Here is a 13,717-nt window from a genome sequence, read left to right as displayed (position 1 = left end):
CTAAACAATTTCAGGAAAAGCAAGCAAATCTGAAATAATTCGCTGAGGTAAAAACAGCTCTACTTGCTGCCAAGCACGGAAGAAAGGCCAATGGCATGTACTTGTGCTAAGAAGTTTCTTGAAGATCTCAACAATGAGCCTCACTTTACTCCTTAAGTGAGGTGTGTTTTGGGTACTGGGCTATGTACTTCACATTGTTTCAAGGTTGAAATAGCACAACTGTGCATGAGAAGTCTTCCTGAAAAATTATATAATAAATTATTTAGTAATCTCTGAAAGGAGTGAAAAGTAACCTTTTTGAGATAATTCACAACACCATGAAAATTAGTAGTTTCCTGGCCCCTGTGCCTTGAAAAAAAAAATGAATGAGAATTTAATGAAAATCAGGTCATAAACCCAAGTAAAATCAAGCTATAGGTGACAGTGGACCTTTAAGAAAATTAATGTTCTTGGCCTTTCCTGCCTATTTCTTTTTCTATACATGTATCTGTGTTAGTAGATATCTATATATTATTAGCCTAGCGATATGAACTGGGAAAAATTACTGTTATGGAAACATTTGCTGTGACAGGAATCATCTCCATATACAAACTATTTTAAAATACTTTAGAATACTGAATTAAACTCTAAAAAAAGCCTTTAAAGCAAAGAATTAATGTGACATAATCACATTCTTAATAGAATTTTATTTTCTCCTGTTTCTTTATTCTCTTACTGAATTGAAACTTAATAGATTTCTTTTAGAAACTTGATTATCATGATGCAATAGTAGTTTTATAATAACAAAGTTCCTTGCAAAATTAAGTAATCATGGCTGAAATACATTTGTTTGTGATTGTAGGCAACAATGTCTTATCATTAGCTGAAATCATCTCAGTATTTTTCACTTTAAGTTAATTAGCCTATCACACATTTAAGAAACTGGAAATGTAACAATATATTGCAATTTCTGGCAGTTGATTGTGTTTTGCTTTACAGCCAGAATGCATTCACTCAAATGGGAGTGTACATCTTCTGAAAAGCAAGTAATATCAAGGTGACTGCGTTAATTATTGTCCTGTGTTTCTATTATAAGTTAATAAAAAATATTACAAGCCCAGGTACCAAGTGTCTTTATCTGTGCAAATAAATACAATCCAAACAATCAAAAATATAAAGCTTTCCAAATTATATTGTAATTATTATCGGTGGCCATCAACAAATGTCAGAGAGATTCCAGACACATAGTTCCAGTTATAACTTATAAGCCCTCTGACCTGTAGTTTTCTTCAGCACCTGCTAGTTTGGGGGAGTCTTGCTCTTCTGTCTCAGAAGTGTCCTTTTACCCACAACATATTCCATTTCCTTATCAAAAACTCCATCACATCATCTTCACCCCTATTTTATTAACTCCTTTGCAACAGGTCTTCATATACAACAGTACCTTGTTTCCCTAAGATAAATAATTCTAGATAAATCCAAGTAAATAAAAAGTAAATGTCAAAAGTGTTCTTTAGGCCCACTGTAGAATTTTTGATAAATTATTAGTTACAAAAAGTCAAATATGGTGATGTGTTATCCTTCATAATGTGAGTCCTATATTTTTGGTCTGTTTAAGGAAGTTTTCAAGGATGATTTTGAGTCAATACCATTTTTTGCCTTTATATGCTATCTCTGGATCCTAACTTTATATAATATGTTTACTCCCCTGTAATTATTTATCACTTCTAATGTCTGCTGTATATACAAAGCCATCCCTGATGCTAAGTAAATACCCATTGTGCGTACGTGTTCATTAGTTGGACTCTTGATGGATTTATGGAACATCAGTAGGTTGTTCCACGCCACAAATTCATTGGAGGAGAGACATTTCCCTTCTCTTTCACTAACTGGTAATGGTTAGTACCATTTTCCTAATCAATAAACATATAAATGAATAAAAGTAATACTAAGATTTTGGTTAGAAATTTTCATTTAATAATATGTTCTAAGCTTTCTTTTAGTTTTCTTGGAAATAGTTTTGGCTTCTAAAATGTGGCCTCTTGAGGCGCCTGGGTGGCTCAGTTGGTTAAGCATCCCACTCCCGATTTCTGCTCTAGTAATGATCCCTCGATTCATGAGTTCGAGCCCCGCATAGGGTTCTGAACTGATGGTGCAGAGCCTGCTTGGGATTCTCTCTCTCTCTCTGCCCCTCTGCTCCTTGTGCACCCATTCTCTCTAGCTCTCAAAATAAATAAATAAATAAACTTAAAAGAAAAAAATGTGGCCACTTATCTTTGGGAAACAGCCCCAGACTAAACATGTAGATCCTCCCATAAGTATATGAGGATCATTGTAACTTATGTAACACTTTCTTCATTTAGATATCCCACCAGTATATCCATAACAATCAAGCTACTGGCTAACAGGTTAGAGTGAAATATAATGACATGTAGTGACTTGAACTAGAAAGAATAGGTTAAGGATGGTGTTTATAACCTTCACTGTTTTGGATAGTTTGCTTTTGTAAAAAATCATGAACATTAGAAAGACCATCAGAACTTAAAATGACCTATTCACTTAGACTTGCCTCTACAGCATGTTTTTTTATGGAATTTTTCACTCCCTTCCCGGATTAATTGCTTTCAGATCTTATGTATTCACAGGGACAATGTGACAAATGATAAAAACAAAATAAGGTCATTTTATTTGATTAAGGACAAAAGTGATTTATGCAAAATAGTATTAAAAATGACTATTTAAATTGTACATTGCCTGTACTTTTCAGAATTAAAGCAAAGTGCTATGATGTGTAGAGATGATGGATGAGGGAGAGATGGAAATCATATTAATGTATAAGTAGTTTAAAACTTTTAAAAGGATATTCAAGATTTGTACATTAAGTACTTCATTAAATACCTAGAATAAATCTGTGAGACAGATATAATTAATTTTTCAGATGGGAAAACTGAGGCAGAGAGGGTTTACTCAAAACCAAAACTTATGAGCATCATGTTTAGAGTCTTATCAAGTTTGTTTGACTAGAAGACTGAGCTTCTGACCACCATGAGAGACTTATAAAATACAAGAAAATATCTTGAATGTTTAATCACATTCCTAACAAATTATTTACATCTGTAATTTTTGTAACGTTGGTCTCAAGTTTTGACTCCTTCCACACCCTGTTATGAAGCCTCTGGAGGTAGAGTATTTCTATACCCTGTTGTCAGGATTGCTGATAAAATTTGCTTTGACTCCTTAGAACATAAGGGGACATGGTACTTCTAAAGAGAAACCTTAAATGCACTCACATAGTTTGATTTTGCTGCTTCCATTCCTGCACTTTAAGACAAGAGCATGTCAGGGCGCGTGGGTGGGTCAATTGGTTAAGCATCCGACTATTGAATTAGGCTCAGTTCACTGTCTCACAGTCCATGAGATCCAGCCCTTATCCCCGCCTCCTCCTCCGTGGGTCTCTGCACTGGCAGCAATGTGGAGCCTGTTTGTGATTCTCTCTCCACCCCTACCTGCTCAGGCACGCATGCACTCGAAAGAGTTTAGAGAAATCTAAACAAGCAAACAAACATTAAGGAAAAAAAGGCAACAGCATGCCTTGGGGCCAGCTGTTCCTTCACTGAGAAGGCATTAGGGCAGACCCACCCTCTGTGGCAGCCTGAAACATGCAGGGCAGCAGAACTCTCACCACTGGCATAAGATTTGAATGGGAACTAAATATTAAAGCCACTGATATTTGGGTATTAGTTGATATGCAGCATAATTTAGAGAAAGCAGACATTCATTTACCAAGCATCTAGGAAATAGTCTCAGGTCTAAATTGATAATTGGTAGCATTTTTATAATTAAAAAAAAAAAAACTAACTTGTCAAAGCTCTTTTTAATGTATATGGAAAGCAGAAAGTTGTTCTAAAAATATTTTTTCATCTTACATAGAATAGTTTTTTTCAGCATAGTTTGATTGTCCAGATGCCAGAAAAGGGCTTCTATGAAAAAATATATCCTCCCTATGGTATTAGGTGACAGAAATGCATTCATTTTGTTTAAGTATTGCTTTCTCTGTGTAGGCAGTTTTTACAAATATTACTGGGAGTAGTTACTCATGATGTGAGCAAAGTTCTCCCATGCATGTGTTTATCAAGGTAAATTTCTCCATGATTGTACAGGCCTGGGGTGGACCCAGGGCAATCGGTACTTACCGGATAGAAGGATAGGAGTCTGAAAGCAGAGGGGGAAAGTGGCAAGGCTGAGGAATAAAAGGACTCTTGTGACTTCTTTTGTATCACGGTGATCACTTTACATCACAATCTATAATTAGTAAATATATTCTTAGAGCGTATGCATTCTCTGTGTGAATAAGAATGATACATGCCTACACTGGATCATATCGTTAACCATATAATTACAACCTCCTCTTCTCCCTGGAATAGTGCAGGTTGTTACTGGAATACTTGAGCATTTTTGTGAATAAAATACCCCAGACTCTTGGTGTGTTCATTTTAAACTGTTTTTCAAAATGATACTAGATACAGAAATTTCGTGCATAGAAATCTCTTTCTTGAAATTAATCCAGCCAATGCACCTGTGTTCCTGGCCAAATCCCCTTTGGTTGCAAATGATCCAAACCTTTTTCTATTGAAAAAATGCGTCAAATCCTTTTTCTCTTCTTTCAACTGACCTTTATGATTCATTTGAGGCTGTTGTTTCCTTGTGAAAAGATACGGACTCTGCAAAACTGACATTTAAAAGGTGAAAAGTCACTAATTGTGAACTGATCTTGTTATTTTGTTTATGGGCTTTTCTTTTAGTGGTAGATTAGAGCATTTCTTGTATTACATTTAAGAAAGTCTTTAAAAATTTGTTTTGGAATGATAGTTGCTATTTCTATTAGCCTGACTTCTGCACTATTTCTGTTGGCTGAAATCACTTCTATGAGTTTAATGTATTTCCCAGTGTTGCAATTATCAGGTTTTTTTTTTCCTGGGTTTATGTTGACCTATATATACTAAAATTTGAATTTAAAATTTCTGGTCGCTGGAGATGAAAGTTCTCCTACAGAGATAATTAGGTACTATGGATATAGTTTTTCAACCTGTGCTGTAAATTTCGGTGAGGATTGTCCTCTATAATTACTTTTAGCACTTTCTGATTTTTGCCCTTGGTGTACTATGCTTTGAGTTCAGTGCCCCTGAAACACATCATTCTCTTCCCTTTGAAGGTCACTAGGCTTAACCCTCTGCATTGGACTAACACTGTGAAGGAACACAATAGCAATCAACAGTAACTTTAGGCCCTAAGTAACATAATAAAATCCCACTAAACATTAATCACATTTCCACATAATTATCATCTTTTTTTCCTGAAAAATAAATTAATGTTCATTAACAGAGACCCAGAATAGCACTTTGTACTCATTCCTGTAGTTCTTCATCTAACATTTTTGTTGGAATTACTGAGCCATATTTTTTATATTTGGTGAAAAGATGATAAAACAGTATTTTTTAATTTTCATATTAGTAATTTGCATGAAGTGTTTTTTGTAGCAAGTTTATAAGTATCTAATGTAAGAATTATTTTGAAATCAAACAAATGCACAATATAAAGACATATAGGAACAATTGTACTTATGGAAGTAGGCATGGAGTTTTTTTAGAAGCAAATAAGAATTTTATTGAACCTCCTTATACAACCATGAAATTTATCTAAGGATAATCTCAAAAGGCAGACATGAGACTCTTTTTGTCCTTTATTTATTTTTAAAATTACGAAGCCATTAACCTAGCCTTTGTTATAACCCATCAGCAGTTTGGAAAATACTTATTTCTGATGGAATTAAATTTGCTGTTCATGCTGATTCATTTTTCATGTAAGTGATTTTGACGTTAGCTTATTAGATTAGACTATTGGTAATAATGAGAGCATTAAGAGTAATATAATAGAATGGGAAAACTTAGTATATAATTACTGAATAAAGAGTAATAAGGCAAATATCTGGCTGATAAAAATACTGTTAATGATAATGACATCTTATTTCAGAATATAAGGTAGGGAAAAAGTTAGGTATTTCAGGATGTGACCAGACTAAGGTCAAGATTGAAAATAGATAAAATCAGGTCAGGACAGGGAGCTAACACAGATCAGCTATGAAGGGGCAAGAAGTTGGGGGTGGGGGAAGGAGACAGTGGGGAGACAAACAGGGGTGGGTGATAAGTTTAAAGGGAGCTGTAGAGGCATAATGAGAACACTGAACTCCAATCACATGTGAGCAAGGTATTTGGGTTTTTTAAGTTGCCAGAAAGAAATATAACTAACTTAAGCAAAAATAGAATTTATTGAACAGCTATGTGAGTACTTACTGCAACCATGAAAGGATTGGAGGACCAGGCATGGAAAATGATAAACCCAAAATGGCTCCAATGTGTAAAAAGTATGACTGCTTTCTAGACTCATGGGGGCACATTTGCAGTTTTCATTCTTATGCACAATTCAGGTTCTAAAGAGAGAGTGTCCACATGCTAAGTTTTGTTACCCCTCTACCTCCGGGTAGAGAAGGGCAATACACCTTGAATAAAGCTACCGCTGAGCTACAAACAAGAGGAGAAGAGGCAATTTCTCAAAAGAAGAAATTACCAAAAGAAGGTAAAACAGATGCTGAATAATAGCAAGCAACAACAACAAATAATAATAATAACAATAATAATAACAGCAACAAAAGGCACAAACTGTCTAGTGCCATAGATAAATTTATAGATACATAACAGATTCTGAAGGAATGATACAACAACAGCAGCACCATAGCATGGGGTATAATGATACTTTTATTAAGGAATCCATCATCACCATTCATTCCTTTCTTCATTGCTATTTCAGTTTCTTAATTATAATTAGTGTTTGTAGCAATGCTTTTCTTCCCCTGAATGTAGTGTGTTTCTTTGACAGAGAGTTATCTTCTCCTGAGAGACTCACTGCTTATTCAACATTCAAAAAAATTTTGGTTCAGTTAATTCGGATTAGGGTAAATATGGTATCTGTGGCAACTGAGACTGGAGGGCGGATTTCAAAGTCAAGAAGAGAAGAGATCATAGGCACAGATGCCTAGGGGTTCTGTTACAGAGAAGCAGTCCAGCACCCTGCTTGTCTGATTGGGGAAAGACATTCTAAGAGCGGGTTTCAACTCAGTCTGAAAACTTTTAGATTCAAAACTGTTGGTTTTTATCAGTTAGCTGTTCTCGTTCTCCGGATCTCTGTATTACTAAATCCTTCCTGCCACATTTTGTGCCTGTAAAGCAAAGGTATCATCTCTTGGTTTAAGTGCGATAGCAAGTTTTTCTGTATTTTTCAGAAGATTCTGCCTTTCTTTTTGTAGTAAGTCTTTATTGAACACCTAGATCAGTAAGTAGATCAAGAATTGTGTCAATTAATGTCAATCTCTGGAAATCTAATCCTTCTTAAACCAAGGACCTGACCGTAGCAGGATTTAAGACTGCATGCTATTGCATTTTTTCTTCAGTAAATGGCAGTGCTGTGAAAAATATAATGAAAACCTCTCACTGAAAATACCAGAGTTAAAGATAAATGAGTGTCAGCTAATCAATCTAATTTTTAAAACAGAACAAGGTGTGTATGAGTAGTTAAAGAATATGGAAAGAATAATGTCTAGGTAATGGGCTCTAGTAAAGAAACGACATTAGCAAATATAAATTGTGTTTCGTTCTGTGTTTCTCTTTGCAAAGCTCATGGCTAAAGGAACTATGTTGTTAAGGTCATTAGAAAATCCTCCAAGTACTTTGAAGTATTGAAGCCTGTATCTATGAAATATTTTCTACTAGGCCTTTCAGACTTTCCCCCAACAGTGGTTCTCTGATTTCAGTATGTAAGGTGGTTTTGTCTACTGACATTTCACAGAGACCCACAGCTATGCCAAGCTTCAGAGGCTACAGTCCAATATAACTTGCAAGTATTTGTTAATCTACTCTGCTTACATTAGTGATTAAATGTGTAAACTCAGTAGCCACACCTGAATCCCTGTTGGATTAAAATCTTGACCACACCACTTACTAGTTATGTGACTTCATGAACCGTATGCCTCTAAGTCTGCTTCCTTGTATATGCAAAATGGTGAATCTAAAACTTACCTGTCATGCGCATGTAAAACATTTAGCTAGGTACTGGTGCATACTGAGCATTCAAAAAGTATTAGCTATTTCTGCATCATTGTTCAGTTCAATAGGCTCCTTTTCTTACAAAGTCATCTTAGAAGAGTTCCATTTGAGTGACCCTTGTTTAGGTTTTGATCAATTGGGCAATTTTAGAAAACTGATATAACTTGTTATTTAATGTTCAGTAGAAGCCCTGTAGAAGATTGCTCATGGTCATTTCCTTAGCTTTGTTTGCATTTTGACCTACTAGTCCTATTTTTTTATTGTCTCCTATTATTTGATTATTAGAAATCAAATCATGCAGTATGAAAGAATAGTATCATTTTATATATTTTCTGGTGTTGGCTTTACATATTGCATTCCTGGTGCAGGTATAATGTAATTTTGACATCCTTTAGACCTAGCAATAACTCAGGTGTTTACAATATGGATGTCTAAAGACATCGTATAAGTTTTAGACTGTAAGCTTCACAATGACATACACCAGTGATTCTCTGACTTACATGTTATGGCCCCGCCCCAAATGGCTTGACCCCCAAAGGCAAAGGCAAGGAGAACAGTAAAAAACTACTCCTGGCACCGTTGTCTGTGACTCCCACCAACTCAGAAAAGCCACTAAGGGAATGAGCTGTATGTACCATCTCTCAGCAGCAGGGTTCAGTAATATAGCAGAGCAGAAAGACAGAACAAGGAAGGCCATTCTGACATATTTGGTTTGTGCCTCCACAACTTTACCTACAGGACACATCGCAGGCACATATGGTGCTCAAGAGGCTCTGCAAGTCCCAAGTCCTCGGCAGCACCAATATTTACCCTCTGTGCCTTCTCCTAAGGCCGCTTTTCAGGTCCCCCAAATTTGCCCATTTCCTTCCACCAGAGGAAAGTTCACCAGCTATTATGGTAGACATTTATTTTACTTGCCTATGGTTTTACTCATTGCAGTGTCACTTGTATAAAGAGAGTTTGTTGTAGCTGACCATCAGGGTTAAAACTTGCTCAGCCTTTTCTGCCCCCTTGTAATTATCTTCAGCACTGACATTGACGTGCTCCATTTTTAACGGCATCAAAAACAGAAGTAAAACCTATTTCTTCCACATATGACCAGCACATATACTCCAGATTCACCAATTTACTATTTCTACTAATACACTTATACTAATGTAATCTACAAATCATTCCAAAGCAGAAAGAATTATGCAATTTCTTTACGTGCTCTTTAACAAAAGTCTATTTATATGCATATTATATAATTGAGTGAATTCTGTTTATCTGGTAAAATACATTTCTTAATCTCTCTAATCAATACTGACTATTAAGACTATTGCTAGCTGGGGCACCTGGATGGCTCAGTCGGTTGAGCGTCCGACTTCAGCTCATCATGATCTCACAGTTGGTGGGTTCAAGTGCTGCATCAGGCTCTGAGCTGACCGCTTGCTCAGAGCCTGCAGCCTGCTTCAGGTTGTGTGTCTCCTTCTCTCTCTGCCCCTCCCCTGCTCATGCTTTGTCTCACTCTGTTTCTCAAAAATAAATAAACGTAAAAAAAAAAAAAAGACTATTGCTAGCAATGCCTGTCTTGCTGACTGTTAAATCATAATCACTTTGTAGAGTACTTGACACATAATATATTTCCAGTATACATTTGTTGATGAAAGGAATCAAACTATTTGTTCTAGAATGTGAGAACATTCTAGGCTTTGGGATATAGCAATATTTAGAGGATAAATAGCATTGATTATCAGCTAATTATTTAGTTTTGTAACACTTTTTGTTTTAAAAAACAAGTAGGTAAATACTTGAGGCGTCCATGTCGATCATCTTACTTGAAATGTCCGCGGCAGCACCAGCATGCTAAGTCAACTTACTGTTTTATATTAAGATGTGGCCCAAACAATCAGGACAGGTTATGCAAATTTGTAGAGGTCAGTACCTAGAACTTCAGTGGAGAATGGAGTTGAAGAAGCCAAGAATAATATCAAAATGTTATGGAGAAAAACAAAAAAAAGAATCCCAACCTGTTGTAATTAGGGATCTGGCAAGTGGGTGAATGGTGGTTAACAGGAAATTCATAGGTAAGGTTCTCAGGTATTCAGCTTTGATATTGACCACCATGCACCTGTGAGCAAGACTTGTGACCCAGAGACCTTACTCCTTGTGGAGGGACACAGGCAGGCAGGCAGGCACTTAAAGAGTTGCAGAAGGAAACTTAGGAAGAAGGTAGAGACAAAGTAGAGACCTCCTTGCCACTTTTCTCTTTATAAATCACTACTAATTACTTTAACTTAACTCCTTGTTATACATGTGGTCTGCAGACCAGAAACATCTACCTTACCTGGGAGACACATGGGTTCAAATAGATACCTACTGAATCAGAATCTGTGTTTTAATAAAATCTCTGGGTAATTTTTGTGCACATTGTAGTTAGAGAAGCATTATGCTAATCTCTTGAGGTGACCAGACACTGGGGATACCCTGCAGAGAAGCCTTGGCCACAGGCCTTAATCACCATATGTGCAAAACAGGAACCTGTGGTTTATGGCAGAGTCCTTGGGATGTGAGAGTCTGAATGCCTGCCTGGAAAGAGTTTGGCGCACTGAGAAGTGTAGCCTCTGGAATGGAATTGCAGTCACTGGTCCGTGGGTAATCCTAGGAGTACCTACCCGATGATGCATTTATAACAGATGAACTACACAGGGGAGCTGGATCTCTCCTGGTTCTAAGGACAGGATAACAGCGACCTTGTAGCCAAGAAACTTCCTAATGCCTTCAGTAGGGGACTAGTACCTTGCCAGCTGGTACATTATTAGAACATGGGAACAGAAAGTGCAGATTATTTCTATAGCATCTTGACTTGATTCTCTCATAAGAAAATAGGCTCAGGTCACCTGCATGGCTCAGTCGGTTAAGCGTCTGACTTCAGCTCAAGTCATGATTTCGCAGTCCATAGGTTTGAGCCCTGCATCAGGCTCTGTGTTGACAGCTCAGAGCCTGGAGCCTGCTTCAGATTCTGTCTCCCTCTCTTTCTGCCCCCACCCCCCTACTCACGCTCTGTCTCTTTCACTCTTAAAAATGAATAAATGTTAAAAAAAAGATTTTGTTTTTAAATAAAAAAAAAAGAAAAACAAAAAAGAAAACAGGCTCACAAGAAAAACAAACAAACGAACAATCAAACAAATGCCCCCAAGAGCAGCAGGTAAAAATTCAATTATCCTGAGTAGGACAGAAATATCACACAGGAAGATTTAATTTCAAGAGTCAGAGGGTTGTGTTAGAGTTACTTAAATTTCTTCTACATTGACAGTAGAGGCGAATGTTTAGCATCAATGTTACTATCAGTGCCATTTAATATTTAATAATCACTTACATCTTCAAAATTATAAAACTATGAATTCATGATGAACATTGTTTTCACTATATTTTTACAGCTTGTCTGGTAATTTGGGGTTTCTTATTGTTTGGCTTCTGGAGCAGAAGCAAATATTTTCATCAGTCATCGTTAATAGGAAAAAGAAAACAAAAAAATTCCTATTTTTAGAAGTGTAAGTTATCAGATGACTTGTCTGCAAAAGATAATTTGTCATATTTGTAGCTGGAATCTCTGAATATACATTGGAAAGTTTACTTTGAGCACATCTGAAAAATGATCCTAAATTTTTCATGGACTAGTTCAAATTTTCTTTTCAAATGGTAGCCTGTGATGTGCTTGGCTGGCTGAGTCAGAAGAGCAAGCGACTCTTGATCTCAGGGCTGTAGGTTCAAGCCCCATGTTGTATGTAGAGATTACTTAAAAGTAAAATCTTAAAAAATGGTAGCTTATTCTATGTGATTGTTAATATTCTAGATACAAGTCTTCTAAGGTTTACTTGGCTAGTTAACAGACTACATTTAACTCATAAAAGAGGTTCTAGGAAATAGACTATGCATGCCAATGTGATGTAACAATAGATGATCACAGTTTCCTCATATACGCCTCAATTTCCTCAGCTATAAAATGGGAATCATGGTTTAATGGTGAATGATCTGAGTCAGTCTGCATTCTCACGTCTGAGTTTCTGCTCCTTCCAGCTACTTAGTCAGTTTCTCCAAGGCCACAGTCCCAAAAGGATAGGAAATTCCTCTGGCAGAATTGTGTCAAGGTCACATCATGTTTTGGCACTAGTCCACTTCAGGAGATGTATATCTCAAAAAACAGACAAGAAGGGGCATCTGGGTGGCTCAGTTTGTTAAGCTTCCAACTCTTGATTTCAGCTTAGGTCATGATCTTAGGGTTTGTGGCTTCAAGCCCCGTGTCAGGCTCTGCACTGACAGAGTGGAGCCCGCTCAGGACTTTCTTTCTGCCCCTCCCCTACTCATGTAGGCACATACATCTCTCTCTCTCTCTCTCAAACAAATAAACTTAAAAAAAAAGGACAAGAAGAGATGTCTTTATTGGAGAAAACCTAAGAATGTTGAACATATCTATTGACCCACAAATTTGCAATAGATCACCTAACCACATGGAAGGATTTGGGGGTAAGGATGGGGCCTAGTGGATAAACAGAAAGCTTTCCTTGCTCCATTGTTATCATAATTATGACAGCAACTTTATCTAGCAACCCCACACAGTTATTAACAAACTTGAGTGACTTAAAATGTAAAACTTAAGTATAATCTCATAGAAATGGATATTAGAAATGAAAAATAATTACATATGATTAATATAATTATGCATTTAATTTGATATCTTTTAAATAGTTAAGCTTATGGATGAGTATACTCTTTCTGTATTTAATCCAACTTTCTTGGAACAATTTTGTGCAGAGGAACCTAAGGGAAAACTCTGTGCTTTATCTTAGAAACACCAGTAGTTTGGGACAGATTTAAAGCATTTAGTGTAAGCAAAACCTGAGTGATTAAATTGAGTAGTTTTTTTTTCTCCTAATTCCCAGCGGTCAATATGTTGTGGTGAACTTAGATCTTTTCTGTGTTGTTTTTATGTACAGGAAATTGCTTTGCTAGAAATAAAGCTTTTCCTCAAACTGTGGTTAAAGATAATAATTTAAAGGGATGCTTCTCTATTATTTCATTTTCAAGGCTTATGATATTATAAATCTGTTGCTTATTTTAATAGCATGATTCTATATATATTTGGGAGATATACTTTACTATAGATTTTGCCAAATGTTATGTTAATTGCTTGTTTTTTATTTTTATGTTGAAGGCCATAAGTTTAACAATATAAAAAGATTTAAGTATGAATTCAGAAGTTCCTAGATTTTGACCTGTATGTACAAGTGTTTTTGAAAATTTTCCTGGGAAAGTTGAAGATATATCTATATGGAACAAAAAGAAAAAATGTCATTACATAAACTAATTTCAGGTGACTGGGCATTATTTTACAGTTGTCTTACCTCTGTCAGATTTAAGTCTTCTAACCATGTTTGTTCTATCAATTCCAGCCTTAAGGTCAATATATTTGATGAAAACAGTGGTCCAAAGATATAAGTTAAGTAGTTCTGCCTTTCTCTATCATCTCTTGCTATAAATCTCCTTTTAGCAGGTGCTCTATGTACTCAGAATAATGAATCTTAGAAAGCAAGAGGCCATAG

At 36.1% G+C, this 13,717-nt stretch overlaps 1 protein-coding gene across 8 annotated transcripts in view; it reads left to right on the top strand.

Annotated features, from left to right (window-relative positions):
* RALYL (RALY RNA binding protein like) overlaps positions 1 to 13,717 on the top strand; it is a 704,475-nt gene that overhangs the window by 344,056 nt on the left and 346,702 nt on the right. The gene's annotated exons all lie outside the window — the stretch shown is intronic.

The sequence above is a fragment of the Acinonyx jubatus genome, chromosome F2 (genome assembly GCF_027475565.1).
Source record: "Acinonyx jubatus isolate Ajub_Pintada_27869175 chromosome F2, VMU_Ajub_asm_v1.0, whole genome shotgun sequence".
Taxonomy (NCBI): Eukaryota; Metazoa; Chordata; class Mammalia; order Carnivora; family Felidae; genus Acinonyx; species Acinonyx jubatus.
Note: the sequence above shows the minus strand (reverse complement) of the source record. Positions and strands in the feature narration are given on the sequence as shown.